At 36.4% G+C, this 22,052-nt stretch overlaps 1 long non-coding RNA gene across 1 annotated transcript; it reads right to left on the bottom strand.

The window, feature by feature from the left end:
* Positions 1-20,568, bottom strand: LOC122146503. The gene is made up of 3 exons (XR_006161029.1): positions 20,109-20,568; positions 3,990-3,992; positions 1-13 (listed from the first exon to the last, which is right to left on the bottom strand). It is a non-coding gene; the product is annotated as an uncharacterized LOC122146503 (long non-coding RNA).
* Between the last annotated feature and the right edge of the window lie 1,484 nt (positions 20,569-22,052).

Below are 22,052 nucleotides of genomic sequence, written 5' to 3'. Positions count from 1 at the left end.
TATATTTTCCTGACTAAATGTATAATCAAGTGAAATATTATGAAGTTTCAATAACAATATACACTACTATACCATTCAAAAGCTTGATGTAAATAATATAAATGTATACAATAAATGTAACTGTAACAAATGTAACAATCATTGCTGTTCTTTTCAATTTATCCCCCCTAAAAAAACCTAAAAAAAAAAATATTCTCAGCTCTTTTCAACATTAATAATAATAATAATAATAATAATAATAATAATAATAATAATGATGATAATAATAACAATAAATGTTTTTTTGTAGAAAATAAGATTGTTAAAAGGATTTCTGAAGGATTGTGTGACTGGAGTAATGATGCACAAAAATTCAGTTTGAAAGTCAGCTTTGATTTTTCCTAATAAACTGTTTAACTGCACTCACAAGTGAATATTAAATTATGTTGTGGGATAATTAAATATATTCTAAATAAACTACAAAACATAAAATTATATGGATTTTTTTGTCCTCACATTCTTTCTTGTAACTCATCCTCTCAGTGACACAGCTGACTGAATGGCTCATTATGCAGCTCATTATGCAGGCCTTTGTCTTCTCAGGTGTGAATTCATGATAGTTTGACGCCTACTCGCATATGACTTTTACCAACAAAGGGGTGTGTCTTAGGAAAATTTAAATCAATATATTTGTTTTCTGTGAGTGAAGTAAACAAGATGATTTTCACATCATTTTGACAAAAAAAAAATTCTAGGCTACAAGCTCCAGTTCTCAACATTCCTGGGAACCAAATTTTCATATGTGTTTTATTGCCTTATTCAAGTGACTTTAACATTTTTAGGTTTTCACTAACCACGCATAACATTTTTTTCTCAAAAACACAATCATGTACATACTGCTGCTCACATATTATTATAGCCTAGTTGTGCTGATTACGTTGGAGACTTAGCCTTTAAGCCATTTGTAGATTATTGATAAAAACTGAAAAAAGCACAAATGTCAGGTCATGACAGGCACTTGCTCCAGCCCCCAAAATACCCTTATGACTCCAAGGTGAGAAGCTGACTATAACACAGAACGTAAAAACTAGCTACCGTTACGTTTGAGTTGGTGAACAGGTTGGGAACAGTTGGGGTGGAAGCTGCTCAACAGGCCAGGTAAACTTTAGATGCTGCTTCATTCACCCTTCTGCTTTCCCGGGACATATCTGACTGCCAGCGTGGATGAACACAGCTTCTGCAGGAATACAGATCCGTCTTCATTCAGCATTCACCTGAGCTCCTCACACACCTTCTGCTTTCCCGGGACATATCTGACTGCCAGCGTGGATGAAGCATGGCGCGGAGAACTTTAGGAGCCGTGTGGCAGCACATGATGATGACCGGAGGTCTTTAATGATTTCTGCTTAATGCGTGAAATCATTCTATGCCATTTGTAACACTAGACTTCACACTAGATCTCCATCTCATCTGTTAGTTTGAGTACTAATTACAGCTTGATGTAATAGTGTGAATTAGATTTTATTATACGAAATTTTCTGGTTCATTTAAAATGTTAGTTGATAAATGTAGTTCTTTGTTGTGTATTTTGTATTTTTTTCCTTTTTTTTTGTGTCTTTGTTATTTTTAAATATTCCTACTGTTTTTTTTTTTTTTTTTTTTGCTTTGTTTTTGCAAGATAGAACTTTTCGTTATTTTTAATGCTAGTTAAAGAGTTGTTATTTTTGTGTTGTGTATTTGTATTTTTTGTTATTTTATTATCTTTTTATTATTTTTACATATATTTTTAATTATAAAAATATCTAGTTTTTATTTATTTATTTTTACAGCAAAATAAACTAAAATGAAAACCAGTGTTGCCTCCGAGAAAAAAAAATATAATAAATAAAATAAAATAAAATATAGTCATTTTTATTTGCTTTTTTTTTTTATGCCTATACAGTTTTTATATACAAAAAACAATAATTCTGTGTTAGTTATTTTATTATATCAAGTTAAACAAAATGAAAATAAATAAAAATGTTACCTTGGAAACTAGCTGAAATAAAGTGGGGGGAAAAATTATATTTACTTTTTTTTTTAGTTCACATTTATTTTTCTAAAACTAATTTTTTTCTACATTTATAAAGGTTCCCCTTAACGTAATCATTTGGCTACTACCCATACAGCAGAGGTTTGTTATATGTAAAAATGAAGTGGACATACTAGACCCCAAGCTATAAAGAGATTATATTAATACTAATAACATTATATTAACAAAGTAATACAAGTTAGAAACTAATATTTCATTACTGCCTATGCTGCCTATTATTTTAATTGTTGATCAGCCAAAATATTTATTGACCATATTTGTGATCATGTAATAATATTCTATGTAATAATATGAATATAATAATTTCTAATATAAATTTTATATATATACTATAAATATATTTATATATTCTATATTATATATATAGTATAAAGAATAAATATAATAATACAAATTTTGTGATATCATGTTTAGTTTGTATTTAAGAATAGAAACATTAGTTTTAAATATTTTAAACAGAAGTTACAAATGTATCTATAACCAAAAATGATTCAAACAGAAATTCAAGATTCAGGCAGACAAAGAACATGGCCAAAAACTTTTTAATTTGGTTAACATGAAAATGAACTAGGACGAAATACATCGGTCAACATTCTCGGCTATCAAATGAGAGCCAGAGTGCGGATCAGGCGAGACTGTACAGCGAGTGTGCTGAACGTGCCGAGTCAATCAGAACGAGAGGGGCTGGACTTTGAAGCTGACAGTGATGGATGAGTGCCGCCTCCACGCCATCTCCGCCGGTTTAACTCCTCCGTCTGCTGTCCTGTCCTCCTCTACGGCCCATCCAAGCTCCACCAGAGGACGTACAGATAGGGAGAGATTTCATGTGTGCATCTAATAAAAACCCATTATTTTCCACACGCAGTGCGTTTGAGGAGGATGCGAGGAGAAGCCCGCGTGCGTGTGTTATGTTCTGCTGAGCTAGAATGTATATAATATAGTGCTCCTCTAGCCTCATCCCTATCTTTGCTCTTCAAAAAGAGATCGGACAAATTGCTACCTGAAAGAGGAAAATGACAATCAAGGAATCCTTTTAAAGGGCCGTCAGTCCAGATCGTCTTGGGTACAGCCACGTGTAGGGTAACAGATCATGTACAAGTCAGCGCCCTACGCTTGAATGAGGAACGACAGGAATATCAAAACCAGTACAAATTGTTTCAATTAATCCAAGGACTATACTTAACCTTTAGCTCAGTTTTTTTTAGGTTTGAATACTATTTTAATGGAAATATAGAGCAATGTTATAATACACACACACACACACACACACACTCACACACTCTTAGGCTGCATTACCTGCAGTCTTGATGCCCAACGCCGATTTTCTGACTATTCCGATTTTTTGACGCCCGCTTACATCATCTTTAAAAGTGACCCGTATCCGATTTTTGCAATTTACACCTATACACTGCTTCGTGAAGACTACAAAACGAGACTTTCTGACCTCGGAAAAGGAGTAAAACAGCACGAAATACAATGATGCAGATGCAAATAAAATTTACAGGTGGTTTTGCGTTCCAATATGAGTGAAAAGTCAACAAAAAAATCAAGCAAAATATTGGTCCCTCGTTACGGCTTAGACAAAAAGCGCTAAAAACCGTGCCACTCCACATAATCTCGTGCAAATGGCTTCAAACACGGAGTTTATCCTTTCTGTAACCAACCCTTCATTTTTCTGCCCTGCACTGTCTCTCCTTCTTCGCCCAAAACGTTAAAGACAATGAAACGCCTCCGCATTGCGCCACTGTGGTTTATCCTTCGTCCTCCTATCGCGCCTATAAATAAGTCATGGGATACTCTGTTGGTGGCTTCCATCCTGAGTCTGACGTCACTTTTTAATGACGTACCTACGCGCATTTCACTGGGAAAAATATCCGATTTTGGCTCGCTTACATGGCCCCCGCAGATGCCGTAGCACGATCTCATATTCCGATTTAGTCACCACATATGAATGAGGCCTGGATACCGCATCTGAGAAATCGGAATCCATGCGGTTTTTTCCCTTCTTACACGTGTCACGACGGTCATTCCGATCGTGTGCCACATGAGAGGAAAAAATCGGAACTGGGGTCAGCTTGACCATCGCAAGTGTAAATGGGGCCTTACACCACAGACACACACACACACACGTGCCCTCAACTAATATTGGCACAGGCTGTGTAAACAATGAGCAAGGCTGGCTGTTCAAAATAAATCTGCAAGCGTTTTATCTTGTTTTGAATCTTTTTCAATAAAAAACAAAAATCCCACAAAACTCTAAACCTAGCATTTCGAAGTAAAACTACTGCAAGTGGGGGGAAACTCACCGTATGAGTAATACATATATGGATACAAAATTTTAATGGAAAGAAGATGGGTTAATTTTTTTTTAGTACAATACATTATTACATTAGAAATTACACGTCTAGGAAGATGTTTCTTACTATTACCATTTATTAGTATAGTCATTACAATTAATTTTTTTTGTAACAGTTTTTCTACACATACGGCTTCGATTTGTTAAGATTCTTTGAAAATGTGCCTTAACTTTTTTCATTAACTACTAACAATGAGCAATAATAACCTCTTGTACACGCATTGATTAATCATTGTTTAATGTTAACGTTAATAAACCACGTGTTCATTGTTTAGTCCGACACGCTACATTTAGGGTCCCATTACCTTACACACTACATACAACTGTTGCACTTTAAAAGTGGTCATTAATAAACTGCTGGAGAGGAACAGTAACTAATATTAAGAAATGCTCCTTATCCCCCTCCCCAACCCCCCCTCATTTTCCATTTGTTACGTTGGATCTTTTAACGAATGATATTTTACTAATGGTACCAGACAGATAGACTGATAGATTAGATGAATAGATACGATACAGATAGATAGATAGATAGACAGAACCATAGATATATAAGAGAGAATATCTGATTAATCTATTATGATTTCATATTTTTGTTGTAATATTATGTTTTAATAACACCTATTTGAATCAAGTACTAATGTTTCATCAGGGGGGGTGGTTTAGACTGTTCCTGCCAAAAAACATGCAGACAAATATGTATAGTGCAATGTAAGTATGTAATGGTAGTATGAGTTAGTATGCATGTAGTCATCCATTTAAGTGTATGTTAGGATGTATGTAGTTTATGTAGTAGTATGTATAATGCTATGTAGTATTCCATCGTACTAGTATGATGTCGTGGTAATGTAGTAGGTATTGTATAATGCTCTGTAGTGTATGTAAGTATGTATTAGTACTGTATTATGCATTTAGTATTTACGTAGTGTATGTAGTTTGTACGTATGCATCGTAGTAATTGGTATTAGGGTATTTAGTATGTATGTAGTTATGTATCGTACGTGTATGTATTAGGTATCCTAGGCTATGCATGTATAGGTATGTAGTGTATGTAGTATATATGTAGTAGGTATGTAGTGTATGGAGTATGTTATGTAAGTGTATCGTAAGTAATTTAGTCACAAGTGGTTTTTCGCTCTGGTGCATAGATTCAATTCTAACACACGAAAAACCTTCTCTGACATTTTTTAGAAAACTAAAAAAAAAAAAAAAAGCTGCGGAACAAGTAAAAAAGTGTCCGTGTTGTCAGACTGCACGCAAAGCAATGTACACAACACCAAGATGTAAGCCAACGTGTCCGTAATTGTGAGGTAACTATCAATATTAGACTGGTAATAGTCTCTTAAAACTATGGCTTCTCTGTTCTTTATACGAAATATACACATGCTGCTGGCAGGTTTTTAATGAGATGATAGTTTCTCATCTCTACCACCCAGCTGCGCGCGCAACAGAGAAGCTGCTCTAAATGATGGATCGGAGGCACCGAATTCAATGAATCCCAACAAGCAGAAAACAGGAGACGGGTTGGCCTGGAAGCGATGCCGCTGAGGATCTAAGAAACGTTTCATAGCATATTTTATGGATGGAGTTATGAGCAATTGTTCTGAAACAGAGCCCGTCGCTTGTTACCTCATTCGTGCTAACGCTGTTGTATTCGTAGGTCTCCGGTGAGACAGGTGCTCGGGGTCTGATGACACTATTTGGATCTGTAACAGGAACCCTAATGCCCCTCTGCTGCTTTTAATTCTGACTTATTTTTCTGCATACCTGGGCTGTTGCATGCATTATATTTAAAGGCAGTGATGTGAGGTGTGTCCCCGTTTCGGTGGCACACACCCCCAGTCCAACTCCCTCTAAGCACCAGTCCCCGACTTCCCCCACGAAAGACTGTCATATTACCAATAACTGTATGAGGTCTGCTTTCTGTTCATTTTTTCCATGAAGTCAATTCACAGCAGCACCTTGGCCTGGCAAATGAAACGGTTGAAAATGTTTGCTGCTTTTTGGAATAATGAAAATAAATAACTAAATATTATTATATATATATAATATAACTATATACTATTAGTGGTGGGCACTAGATTATTCTTTCTTATCTAGATTAATCTCACTGCTACTCTTGGAATTAATCTAGATTAAACGGGCTCATTTGAATGCTGCCAGGGAAGGCATTCAATATGTGTTCCAACAAGATGTACTTGTTGTTAGTACTGATGAGAGTCTGTGCTCCCACTCTAACATAGCAGTTCTTAACGACGACTCCTTCCCCTGCGCTACTTACTGCGTGGGTCCAGCATCTTCCGCATTAGCCTAAGGGATGTTAACAGGATTCCAGCGTTCACAAACGGTTGCGGTCTGTCATGCTTTCCAGAGACGTGCGTCTGCAGAAGTGGCAACGATCGTTTACGTACCGAGTCTAGTTTTGTTTTTTTTGTTTTTGCTGTGTGGCTGCATGCACTGATTAAATCAAGCCAGTGTTTCGCGGTAAAAATTCATGGTTGTACACGGGAAATGCATAATAGACTGATTATTTTTTAATTTAAGATTTGTTTAATTAAAAATAAAAATGTAATTTTTTTTTTCTATATTCTAAATAATTATTAATTCATATTTCATTTTTTATTTTTATAGTTTGGCGTGGTAGGTACTTTGGTTGTTTATGTCTATATAGATATTAATTTTCTCACTAGTAACAGAGGGGAGGTTTTTGTTTGTTTTTTTTTTTTTTTTTTTATTTTTTGTTTGTTTTTTTTTTTTTTTTTTTATTTTTGTTTTTTTTTTTTTTTTTTTTTTTTTTTTTTTTTTTAGAAACTTTTTTGCCAGCTCGGAACTGCAGCCTGTGAATAAAATAAGGAGTTTACTTTAAACATTTCAAGTAACAAAAAATGTTTTTTTTTTTTTTGGTTTTTTACTTTATAACTGCAATAACCCTGCTTGCTATGTACATTAACACTTAAAGAAAAGAGGTGAGATTAAAATAAATTTGCCATTTTGTTCTCATGAAAACACTCAACAGCAATGTTCAAACAGCAGTTATGTCAACATGACCTTGTTGTGGGAATAATTGAATAAATAATCACATAAAGTGTAAAAATGGCATGTGTTTCTGATTCTGAGGCGTTCAGTAAGAGGAACGCCGTAGGATCCGAATCGAGGGCATCTTATATCAGGTCCTTTCACTCTAAAGGCCAATGTTTGCACACGTGAAGAAACAGGGTTTGGGGGGACAGACGAGACATAGCTGAAGATGAAGGGGCCGAGTTGTTTGTCCGCTGTCTGAAACACAGACAGAGAGCCCTGTGTGCGGTGCACATATGATACAAACCAATGCAATCCCGAGAGAAGCGATAGAGGAAAGAGAGAGAGAGAGAGAGAGAGAGGAGAGACAAGAGGCCACAGCACACACCCACACAGCATTCTTCTTCATATCAGCAGTAATAGAAGAAACCCAACCTTATTCTGAGCCAGTAACTTACTTCAACAATTGATCAAAAGACACCTGAAGAGCCACATTTACCGACAGTGTTCCATCAAAAGAATCTGAAAGAGACTCAACTGATTGCGCTCGTGACCAAAACACACTCCGTCATCTCTGTCTCTGATGAGCACACAGTACAGGTCACTATCACCTTTCACAGACATAGCACGAGCTCAAAGAGCTGTCCAACACAGAGTGAGACTAAAAGGTGAGTTGTGACAGTCCGAAGTTTCATTTGTGAACTGCTGTTTTTACATGAATCGGAGTTTCAGAAAATAGATTGCAAGACATGGTTGCGTCACTGTAAAAATCACTGGAAATCTCCATGCAGGATGTTACCAGCTGACTACATGTTTCAATATATAGAGATTTAAATTATTAAATAAATAATGATAATTATCTATATAAATATCTAAAAACTTTAATAGCTAACATAATAATTGAAATTATTTCAATAGAATTTGTTGTTTTGTTTTTGGGTCTATAATGGGGTTATTCATTTTTTATTTCAGTTTTTCTTGTTTTTAGTTGTAGAATTTTGTATGTTTAGTTCTTATAGGTTATTAATTACATTATTTCAGTTTATGTGTTGTACAGACGTGACCTATTCTGTTTTAAGTTTTTTATGTGTAATGAGTAATTGTAAATTCTTTTTATATCAGTGTTTGCATTGTTAATTAATTTTAGATCATCAAATTAACAAATACAAGGAAATGTTGCCCTGGAAAGCCATCTGAATAAAATAGAGTTTTTACGTAAAATAGAGTTACTTAATGTAAGTTTGCTGTAATTTCTCTTGCAATGAAACAGTTGTTGATCTACTATTGAATCGACTTTTCATTTTAACGGCTTGTAATAATATTCAAAAAAGCTGTGTTTACTGTTGGCATGAACCATTTTAAATGTACATTTTTGAACCTCAAAATAGTTAGAATATTAGATGAATAAATCAATGTAAAGCCTTTTCATTAACTTGTATAAATATACTATTTTTTTAATGCAAAAACATCAAAAGATCCAATGATTAGTTTTTTATTGCTGATTTTGTACCTAGAAAGGGAAGAAAAAAAAAAAAATAGGTCAGATAGAAGCATGTGCTTTACATAGCACTTACCAATGTGGTTAATAATTTTTTTTTTTTTTTTCCAAACTAGCTATGATGTTTAATGTCACCATGTGCTCAAATCCTGTAAGTGGCAGCCGATCATTGTGAACTGCACTGTTTTTGCGTGAAATATGGTTCAAAAAAATAGATTAAAGCATGTTGATCACTTAAACACACTGAAATGAAATCCAGAAGGATCAGCACAAGTCTGACTCCAATGTAAAATTGATATAGATTTATATATACATAAAATATATGTATATAAGATATAACATTAATTTCATATATAAAAATAATTAAAGTAATTTAATAGCTTGGTTTAGTTTTTGTGTCATGATGTTCGTTCATATGTATGTCAGTTTTCTTTTTTCGTAGTAAATATTGTGTTGTTTTAGTGTTATATGATAGTTATTAAGTCATATCGCAGTTTTTGAAGATATTTGTTTAGTTTGTATGTGCTAGTAATTTCAACATTTTATATGCAGTGTCATTTTATATTTTAGTTAGTCAAAATTAAACTAAATAAAAAGGAGATAATTGTGCCTGGAAATCGCTGAAATAAAATAAGTTTGACTAAAATACGTTGACTAATGTGACCAATTGCTCGTAATTTTCCTTTGTGAACACATTGTGAGGCACTTTTGAAACGACGGCGATTGTTAACTATTTTTAATAGTTCATAAACAATCGGGTTTACTGGCATTTAAACATTTTAATGTACTTTTTGAAGCAAAAATATTTTAGATTAAGTGAAAATAATTGTAAAAAAGCCTTTATTCATTGTAGAAATATATATTTGTTTTAAGCAAATAAGCATGCAAAAAGCTACATTCTTTTTATGTGATTTTAACGTGCTTACATGCATTAAAACATATGGACTGTAAATAAGTCTTTTTTTTTTAATAAGCACCCAGTGTTTATGTCAAAAAATCCTATCTAAATGTTAACTGCAAAGTAAAACACTGGGTTTGCTTGATAACTGGGGGAAAAAAACACCTTTGCCATTTCGACCAGTAAAAACAGAATAGCAGAATATCATCAGAAGGATGAAAACACTGAAACTTCTTGAGTTTTGTGGCCAGACAGTGCTGTTGCCAAAACCAACCAAAAGTGAAATGAATATGCAGGAACGGCTATAGCACACCCAATGAGTCGAATCGGAGGCAATTTACAGAATAACTGCGGCATGAGTGGCTGCGTAAGTGTGGCAGTCGCAATGACTGCATCTAGCGATTGGCAGTTTTTAAACAAATCATCCAATATTGACCAGGTTTTATTTCCATTATAGCACTTTGAGCAAGGCCCGCTACCGCAATCGCCACGCTGCGGCCCATTAAGTCACTCGTGGATGCCACACGTGAGCGCGGAAACGACGGCGACTGTAAATCCAGGTCTGGATCAGAGATGCATTCTGCTTCTGTCGCATAAAAGGACTAGGCAGCCTCATCGACTACTGACCAAGATTGATATCAAGAAACACGGAGTAGACACCAGGCAAAAAACCCTAGAAAACTTGTTTAGTAGCTGTGGACCCAAAAACACTCACTATTCGAACATTGAGCATAGCTGCCACCCCAAAAACTCCTATCAAACATCATAACTTTCCCAAAAAACGTAGCAACCTTATAACCACCTACTCTAAAACATCCTATCAACCTTATAGCAGCTGCCGCACCCAAACACAGCCTAAGCACTTACCTTCATAAACTAACCACCTAGCAACTATACCTAAGCAAGCCTCTCACTCTAAATACCACCCAAATGGACCTAGCAAACATCATTAAACTATCACCAAACTACCCTAGCACCTCGTGAACTCCATCCACAATCCCTAGCAACCGTATAGCAGCCCATGGACAAAAAAACACTCACACAACTTCTGGTCACAAACTCCAACGCCTAAAACATCCTATCAACCTCAGTAACTACCACCCAAACACCATTAGGCAAACTCCTGATACAGACCACAATCCATTAGCAACTTCAAACACTAACCACCCAACAGCCGTGCAACCTCCAATACCACCTTAACAATAACCGAGCACCATGGAGCAGACTGCTGGACCTGCCCATCAGGCAAACTTCGGTACAAACCTAGCAACTACCACCCAACACACACCGGTGTAGCAACCTCTAATACCGGGCACCCAAACACCGTTAGCACCCATAACTAACCCACAATCCCTGACACCATATAGCAAGCTGAGGACAAAAAAAACACTCAACAAAAACTTATGGTACCGACCCTCGCATACCACCTCCAAAACATCCTTATAAGCCTAACCACCACCCAAAACCTAAAAACTCATACCTACAGCACCAAAACCTCTAGCACTGCTCGTACCTACCACCCAAAAAGTCTCGCACCATTAGAGCTGGGGAAAAAAAAAAACCACTTAAACTTCTTAGCCAACACCCCTAGCAACCACCTACCCAAACATCACTAGCAACCTCATAACTACCCACCCAAACACCGCTAGCAACTATCAGACTCCCATCCAAACCTCCTAGCAACCATATAGGCAGCTGATGGATCCAAACCCCACCCCCAAAAAACACTCACACAAACACTCTTGGTAACAGCCCTCGCAACCACCAAAACAATCTATCACCTCTTACCCACTAGCCACCCACATCCCTCGCCCCATATAGCAACCTGGACCAAACTCCCCCCACCACCAAAACACATCCCCTCTTCGCCCGAGTCCCTAGGCAACGACCCAAAACATCCTATCCAACTTAACTACCACCAAAACCCTATGCAAACCTAAATCCCATCAAAAACCCTAGCAACCATATAGCGCTAGGGACCAAACAAAAAAAAACTGCACCAACACTTTCTTAACAACAACCCTAGCAAACTCCCAAAACTATCAACTCTAATATGACCACCCAAACACCCTAGCATTTTTGTTTCCTGCATGTATATCTGCCCAGCCAAAAATCCCTGAGCACACATTTACATTGTCCCACCCAAAAACCTAGCAACCATTTTTAGCGCGCTGGACCAAAAAACAACTCAACAACTTGCTAACAACACCCTAGCAACCTCCCAAAACATCCTAATCAACCTCCTCATAACTACCAGCTGACAAACACCATAGCAACCTAATAACCACCACCCAAAATCCCTAGCACCCCCTAAGCAGGCTGAGGACACAAAAAAACACTCCAACAACTTATGGTAACACCCCTAGCAAACCACCCAACACATCCTATCAACCCTCTTAAACTACCAATCCAAAAAATCCATAGCAACCATATAGCAGATAGCAGCTGCTGGGGCCGAAAAAAAAAACACTTAAATTTCTTAGCAACACCACTAGCAACCACCCAAAACATCCCATCAATCTCTTAACTACCACCCTAGCAACCTCATAACTACCACCCAAAACCCCTAGCAACCATATAGCAGCCTGATGGACAAAAAAAAAAAAACACCTCAACAAAGCTCCTTAGCAACACCCTAGCAACCACCCAAAACATTCCATCATACTCTTTAACTACCACCCTAGCAACCTCCATAAACTACACCCAAAACCCCTAGCAACCTCTTAACTACCATCCCAAAATCCCTAGGACAGCACTGGTCTAATGGGTAAGTCTGGACTTGTAACCCAAAGGTTTATGGGTTTCGAGTCTCTGTGAGGGTAGTGATCACTTTTTTTTTTCACTACCAGCACATCCTGACCACAAAAAAAAAAAAAAACTCTCAACGTTTTAACACTACGAAGAAACTTAAATGAAAACGAGACATAGAAGTAAAGACATAAACATTGGTTCTCATTGGCACTAAAATCGCATGTTCCTTTTGACTGACCTCATTTACATTCCTGGCCAACCGCACAAGGAAGGTTTTTCCAGGGGATCCATCTGTGAATAGTTTCTGACAGTTTCCTAGTTAAATCAAAGCTCTCCCTCAGTATTAGTTTTTTAGCATTGTATTCTCTGTACGCCGCACGGGTTGTCACATTAGCACGGTTGAGGGACCGAGTGGCTCAATTTAAAAGCACTTTGGGGTTCTCGACGAGTAAGGCACCTATACATATTTGTGCCGTTACCTGGTGCCAAAAACCTGAGTGGTGAAATGATAATGTACGGTAGAGCTGAACAGGGTGGAAATGAGCAAACACACACGCTGAATTTATTACCGCCTCTAAATGGGCTCAAATGCATTACAATGCCATTGTGATATGTAGCACTACACAACCTTTCTGCCTATTATAAATTAATGCAAGGTTGGAGACGATAGATGCTCCGGTTCAGTCTCCAGACTTTCAGAAACACAACAATCTTTCACAAGAGACACTTCAGCTGCACGACAGAAAAATACAAAAGATCAAATCAAAATTTACATCTCTCATTCTGCTGCATTCATTATGAAAGACCTTCAAAGCTTAAGCATATTGTACGCAAAGGTTTGGGGCTGGAAGATTTTTTTTACGTTTTGTTGAAACGTCTCTTCTGGTCCCAAGGCTGTTTTATTTGATAAAAAAATACAGCAAAAAATTCTGAAATATTATTATAATTTAAAACCAAGTGTTTTCTATGTGAATCTATTGTAAAAATGTAATTTATTTCTGTGATTTTGCAGCTGTATTTTCAGCATCATTACTCCAGTCTTCAGTGGTCACATGATCTTCAGAAATCATTCTAATATGATGATCGTTACTGCTCAAGACAACATTTCTGATTTATTTCAATGTTGAACACAGTTGTTGAAATAGTTTGTGGAAAACCCTATCAACCATATCGCAGCTGGTTGGTCAATAAAACATGCAAAACAACAAAACAACAACACAAAAAAGCCTACAAACACTTCTTAGCAACACCCTAGCAACCACCAGAACACCATAGAAAGCTCATGGCAACAACCAGAACTTTGTAGCAACTCTATAGCAAAAGCTGGACACAATTAAACACATAAAAAAATACAACTTAGAAAAGTATTTAGCAACCACCCAGAACACCCCTAGCAACCATATAGTAGCTGTTTGACCAAAATAACACTAAACAGATTCTTAGCAACGCCCACTCAACCACCAACAGAACACAAAAGACAGATGCAGCAACCCCCCTCGCCCCCCCGCCCGGATATAGTAGGTACTCAACCAAAAAACACTACCAGATTCTCTTAGCTCAACGGCCCACGGTCAACCTACCCATACACACCCTAGCAACCAATAGTAGGTGTACTCAACAAACCAAAACAACAAAAGTACAGATTCTTAGCAATGCCCTAGCATTCATCCAGAAACACCCTAGCAACCATCATAGCCAACACACAAAACAAAAAACCATACCATAGCAACCATACAACCCGCTGCTGGACCCAAAAAAACTCCTACAACCTTCTTGCTGAGCCAAAAAACACCCTAGCAACACCCTTAGCAACACCCAGAAACACCCAGAACACCCTAGCAACCATCCAGCAACCCTGGTAACACAGATAGTGAGTTTTGAACATGCAAACATCACTCAGATTTTTTCAAGGCATTAATTATCTTACAAAGGCCTTAAAACATTAAATAAAACATTCTAAACAAACAACAAGAATTAAAATGCAAGCCTGTAACCTCGCAAACACACCCTGGCAACCACCCCAGACACCCTAGCAACAAGAATGAAACACAGATTTCCTTTATTAAAAGTAAACTTAGCTTTAAGATCTGCCACTGTATGAAATGTGTGTTGTAGTGGCGGTGTGAAAACACACAACCAAAGCGCGTCCTCCTGTTGTCTTTGGGACAGGAGGAAGGCTTCGGGGGGAATATCACAGCTTGTGTTGGCCGCGATGGATGACGGCTTCTCTCAGCCAAACACATGCACAGCAGATCCCCAAAGTCGCTCCGGGACCCCTGACAGCACTCGTGTTCAGGCGGACTCTAGAGAGGCCCGCGGAAAAAGACACGGCTCCACTCGCACCCCATGAGCCTCCTCTGCCGTAGCCCCGCCCGCCCACACGTGGACACATGTGAAACACAGTTACATTTAAGTGCATGTGCTCGCTACCTTGTGCTAAATTACACAGGTTATGTGTGGATTAAGGGCCATTTACATAGTTGAACTCTCATGTTCATCTCGTCAGCCGCGCGATGATGCGTGCTGTCTTTACACACCAATGAAGGAATCTGGCATTTGATTTGAGCTTTACATCTCAGAGTTGTGCACGGCACGGCCCTCAGTAACACACTGAGACTGGAATGTGGAATAGCATACTAGCATACTATACACACGCCTATGATTGCTGGTTGTAAAATAATATACACACACATATTTGTATACATGTATAATATGTACTAATTTTCGGCTATATGCATGAAATATCCAGATGACCCTACTAATGTGCCCACACGCCCTGCAATATGTTGTATCCCATAATGCAATGCCTGGTGTAGCCACTAAATGCAACCTACTCAGATGCCTACATCTAACAAAAGAAATGCCAACTGTGATTTTCAACATGTTTTTACTGATATCATTTTTGATCAGGCTGAAGCAGTAAATAAATATTTAAATAAATTAGACTCTAAAATGCAAAAAAAAAAATTGTTTTTTATCTGGATGCTGAATCGTCAAACATGCAATACGTAATGTGACAATGTTTGAAGCATTCGTCCAGGGATTAATGCATGCTGTTTGACTAAAAGAATAGTGCAGTAGGCAGCACACGGAACATAACTGTGCAGTATTCAGTAAAGAGTAAGCTAGTATTCCCTGCTGACATGATGCATGAAGGACTGCAGTGATCAGAATAGCATACTACCAATCCTGCTATATCTATATTTTTCCAGAAATGGGTTATCATAGTATGCTAGTAAGTTATTCTGAATATGCCAGTATGTTGGTTGAAAAAAACAAAACTTCATACTGCCTACTTCACAAAATGCCCACATACTTTCACAGTATGCTGCAAGCTATTTTCGAATATAGTTAAATGGCTTCACTACTATCTTAAAAACTTTACGAGAGTACATTTTGCTAAGAAAAAAAAAGAAAAAAATATTATCTAAGAAATATTTAAAGAGAGGAGATAGATTAAAAAATGTAATTAAAAATTTTATTTTTTATATACAGTAGTGTATGTGCTGTGCGTAAAAAAACTTTACGTTTTTATGCCATACCTAGTCTATAGTGTTAATAGTAAAATAAAAATATAGTAAATTTACTTAAAAAATCAATTGTAATGTTTTAAATAATGTTTTTAAAAATAACTATTTTTTTTAACAAATTTAAAATATATTTAAAAATATATATATTTGTTTTTACTTTTAAGTGTCATATAGTCAAATACAATGCAGTTTAATAATACTTACTAATGTATTTTTCCAAACACAATAACACAGCATCTAGCTCTCCTATTACAAATAAATCATCAAATTTGCTTTTAAAAACAAATTTTGTTGCTTAGTCTTTTGGCAGTCTGAAGCAGGTAAAAGCCAAAGTAAAGAGATGATAAAGGGTTGCTATCAGCACTTTACAGTTCAAATTCATCACACTGTAAATGGACGGTTCAAGTCAGTGCATTGCATTCAATAGGGATACGGTATTCTCACACAGTGTGCTCTGCGTTGTATATTGTGCACTTTGACAAAACGGTCAGGTATTCGATAAAAACATGCAACATACCAGCATCAATAGTACGAGTAGTACAGTAGTGTGTTATTGGGTGTAACTCTCTCTCTCTCGTCAGAGTGTTTCGTGTGATAGGTAAATCACTGCTGTGTGGTGTTCTGTGTTAAACAGTGTCCTGCCCGTGCGGATCGAAGCTCGTCTCCTCCGCTCATACTCACGCTGGAAGTGCCCGCCGCGACACGCTCACAAATCACGCTCACCATTACTATCCTCAATGAGAGCGCCAGCCTTCTACAGCTGCCTGAACCTTTATGGTTGTTTCCATTGATCAGCGATCCACAACAACAAAACTGCTGCTTATTTATCGCTCTGGAGTGTTACTCAGGCTCTGATTAAAACATCTGTCACGTACGGGACGCTGAAAAAGGGCAAATGACATCATCTGTTTCCATTTAGCCTCTGGAGAGAGAGAGAGAGAAGACGGCGGTCAGCGGAGCAAAGCCAGGACATTTGAATACAAGACTCATTTAGATTTTTGAATCTAAGGTTACGATCATTAGAGCAGAACTGGAGAGCTCGCTAACACTGACCTATGACCAGCCTCTCTCGAATGACCCACGGCACCAAGACCAGTGTCTGTAAGAGGACCGACCGTAGCACAAAAGCCCTGAGAGGAGGTAACAACCAGGTAAGTCACGAGGCGGAGTATTAAGTGCACTACTCAGGTGCCAGCTGTATTTTTCCACTGAAAGACCCAATACTGTTACAGTGTTTCTACACCGGCTGCTGATTCTATAGCAAACAGAAATTAATAAACGGACAGTAAATCTCTGTGTTCAATGCACCAAAAAAAAATAATCCAAAAGCACTGATCACGAATAGTGTGATTCATGAAACAAATGACTCTTATGAACAGATTCTTTAAATGAATCAATTGGTATTAGTTTGAATCAGTATTATTCAAACCAATCAGTCTAGTGAGTTAATTAATGATTTACTCAAACTATATATATATATATTTGGTTGTTTGTAGGAATACACCGATAGGATTCTTTGGGGCCGATACCGATACCGATATTTGTCACTTCCTCTCTTATTTGAAATTTTTGCATCAACATAGATAGTATTTTGATCATGTTTTAAATCAGCATAGTTCAAAAACACCTGCATTAAATTATATTAGCCAGTTTTATTGCGCCATCATCAAATAATTTCTAATGAACATGGATTGGATCCATTTAACATTCAGCAGGGCTACATGAATACAACAGAATAAAGATACATATTAAATAAACAATGCGGTTTTCAGGTACAGAAATTAAGTAAACAAATGTAAAAACACTTTACTGTATAAATTAAATATATATTAATCCTTCTTTACTATAACAGACTTTATTATGGTTAATCTTCTAATTTGTTTTTGTATACATTTTAATATTTTTTGTAAGTATAAATATGTATGAGATCTCCTTTACTAAGGCGGGACTCTTATTTTGACGGGTTTTCTAGTCTACGGAGCTATATGAGTAATGAAAGCACGCAGTTCTTCGGATTTAAAGTTTGTCAGTTTATTAAGCACCCCCTGAAAAGGCATGAGATCTGTATATATTTGTTTACCGTTAGTTTTAATAAGTGTTTGTGGAATTCGCTGTATGTTGATAATACGCAACTGAGAGAGAGTTTTAATATGAACTTCTCGTGCTTAGCTCTTATGTTTTTTGGAGTGAAAAAGGACACAATAAACTTAATAACATCAGTAAAGTTTTGGTCATCATGGGTCAGAAGAGGTCTTATGAAAGTTACAAAAGTTATTTAGTCGAGAAATAGTGTGCAATCTTTCGTCTTTTGTTATTTGATTAGCATTAAAGTGCAGACAGCAGTGCTAGGATTATACAGCTCAGTGCCTTCACGCAGTTAATTAATAAACCACCGGTTTGTTTTATCAGCTTTTTCCTTATATAGCCGATATGCCGATTGTTGTAAATTGAGGGAAAATCGGACAGATAAAATATCGGGGGCAAATATATATTGGTGCCTCCTAGTGGTTTTTCATTACATGTCCAGTACAGGTCAAAGGTTTTGGAAACATTACTATTTTTAATGTTTTTTGAAAGAAGTCTCTTCTGCTCATTAAGCCTGCATTTATTTGATCAAAAAATACAGAAAAAAACTATAATATTGTGAAATATTATTACAACTGTAAAATAATAGTTTTCTATTTGAATATACTTAAAAAAATAATTTATTCCTGTGATGCAAAGCTGAATTTTCAGCATCATTACTCCAGCCTTCAGTGTCACATGTAACATCCAGTCTATCACATGATCATTTAGAAATCATTCTAATATTCTGATTTATTATGAGTGTTGGGAAACAGTTCTGCTGTCTAATATATTTGATGAATAAGAAGGTTAAAAAGAACTGCATTTATTCAAAATTAAAAAAAAAAATATATTTTCTAATAATATTTTCTTTTACTATTCACTTTTATCATTTAACACATCCTTGCTGAATAAAAGTATTGATTTTATTTAAAAAAAAAAAGAAACCGAAAAAAAAATTACTGACCCCAAATTACTGACCCAGTAGTGTTTATTGTTATTACAAAATATTTTTTATTTTAAAAACATAGCTTTTTTTTTTTTTTGTTTTTTTTTTGTATACTTTTTTATTCATCCAAGTATCCTAAAAAAGTATCACATGTTCTGAAAAAATATTAGCAGCAGAACCTGTTTCCAGCTTTGATAATGAATTCATCATATTAGAATGATTTCTAAAGGATCATGTGATAATGATCCTAAAAAATTCAGCTTTGCATCACATAACGGACAATAAATGATAATTTAAAGTATAAATTTACATTTAAAAAATATAATACAATTATTTTAAATTGTAATTAATGCACATATACCTTCTTTCAAATACAATAGTAAATTTTTTTTCTGTATTTTAGATCAAATAAATGCGAGGCTTGATGAGCAGAAGAAACTTCTTTCAAAAACATTAAAAATAGTAATGTTTCCAAACTTTTGACCTGTACTGTATATAAGCTTAGTAAGTTAACATTTTTATGAAAATATTTATTCATAAAACGTACATTCAATAAAATGTTTTTTTTTTAAGATTAAATATTATGTTTGCTTGCATGTCACGTGATCTTTAACTGACATCAGCTTAAATATTTCAGCTTAAAGGGGTTTGACTGACAAGAACTGAATCCCTGATCGACTGAATCACATTCACACACTCTTCTAGCATCACTGTACTGTCTGAATTCTGTCCTTGGATATAAACTCTTCAGGAAAAGGGTGGCGTCTGCATGAGGGGCGACAGATGAACTGCTGGACAGAGTGAGATCAGCAGCTGCTTATAACCACGATTAAGGATGCTGCTTTTGTTAGTAACACTAAAAGAGGAAAACCACCACAAGAATGTCAACGCAACACGTCAGCATACACTCCTCCATATGGTCTCGGCTCCTGTGTGTGTGTGTGTCAGGCATGTGCTGTAGTGTGTTTGGACTCACAGGCGATCCGGACGTGGGCCTTGCGGCTCTTGGTGGTTCCTGCCGAGCTCCAGGCCACACACTGACACCAGAAATCCTCCAGACCGAAGATCTCCTCCACCTGCTGACGGGTGATCTCGATACTGGCCTCCCGCACCACCAGACCTGCACACACACACACACACACGCACACAGAAGAGCTGAGGATGTGCAACAACTCAAACAGCTCACACACACGTTAACCAAGTGTTTTCTGAAACCAGCTGGTTGTTGTAAAGCCCTCAGGCAGTAATTTCATCTCCTTCCACTTAAACAGACAACGACTGGATCTCCAAGACTGCACGAGTCAGTAACACTTATCTTAACTTATTTTGCAACTGTTTAATAAAAAGCTGAGCATGCGTGATTTAACCACACATCTGCTTTACACTGAACCTATATAATCGTGGTAAAAACAGGGTAATGCATGGGTGTCTAGCTTGTAAACATTTTAGAAATAACAATTATAAATTACAAAAAAAAAACAATTATAAAAATAACATAAATAATAAAATCAAAATAATATTAAAATAAATAAAAAATTAAAAAAATAATCAAAAAATAATGAAAAATATATTAAAAATATATAAAAACAACCACAATCATCTGTGATTTAAAATCGTACATATACAAACATATTAAATTTAGACTAATGCATGAAACTTCAGCTCATAAAAAATATAAAAATAACAACTGGAATCAATATAAACACAACCTGGAATGGTTTTTTATATATATATGTTAAAATATTAGTAATATTAATTATTTCTAATATTAATATTTATTAATTAAAATTATAATATTATATAAAAAATTAAAAATATAATATTATTAATGTAATATAATTATATAAAATATTTTAATTTATTAATTTAAATAATAAAAATATCAAAAAATAAATAAAAATTAAAATAAAAAAAAAAAAATAAAACAAAATAAAAGAATAAGAAAAATCTTGTTTAAAACAGAGTTTAACATGTCAAAGTGCAGAATGTAACTCCCATGTTATTTCAAAACAAAAAATGGTTTCATAATCTCTCAACAAATGCCATAAATCGCTCCATCACTGAAACAACTATTCTTTCTATCTAGCCATCTCTCTGACTTTCCTTCAAGGCTATACAAGCTGTTGGTTATAATGTACAGCTCCATCTAGAAAACAACTGAAATCTCTACATTTATGAGCTCACCTCAAAACTTAAACAAACACATAAACCAATTTACCACTAAACCACCAACACACTTCACACGGCTCCTCAGAACACCTCGTAATCGTGGTAAAATCAGAGTAACGCATGGCTCATTTCTTCAGCTCATAAAGATCAGCTGATGGATGCATGAATCATATTCCTCTGCTGAAATCTATCATTCTGCATGCTTCACTTACATGTTGTGTGTTTTGTGGCACTCATATACACACACGACACTGATGTAGAGATCCTCATGTGAGCGTGATCAAACACACACACCACAGCGCACGCGCGCGCGGGTGTTCACCTTTGTCATATGCACAGACAGAATGACAGAACTATTTAGACGTCTTTACACCCACAATTAACCACATTTGGAGCGTCACGCCGGCCCGATTCCAAACTCCTCTCAAAAACCCTCTGACAACTGTTCATCTGGGCGCTGGACGCTAAACAAACCATCACTTACACCTCATAAACCCCCAGTGTCTGTATTTTACTCCTCCAGCCGTATATTTCATCATTTATGGCGGGGACAGAGAGGCTTGGCTAATCCACAGTGCACTGAATTTGCGCACGCGGGGTCAGGTGTGTTGCACTGAATTTGGAGCGGGTGGAATCCTCTAATGCTAATGGTGTGTGTGTGTGTGTGTGTCGGAGCCCAATGGGCCCCAGAGGTGGTTTTCGGGCACAGGTTCTGATTGGGTTGCGCGGGCCGTAAAGCCACAGTAATCCT

Source organism: Cyprinus carpio, chromosome A10 (assembly GCF_018340385.1).
Source record: "Cyprinus carpio isolate SPL01 chromosome A10, ASM1834038v1, whole genome shotgun sequence".
NCBI lineage: Eukaryota > Metazoa > Chordata > Actinopteri > Cypriniformes > Cyprinidae > Cyprinus > Cyprinus carpio.
Note: the sequence above shows the minus strand (reverse complement) of the source record. Positions and strands in the feature narration are given on the sequence as shown.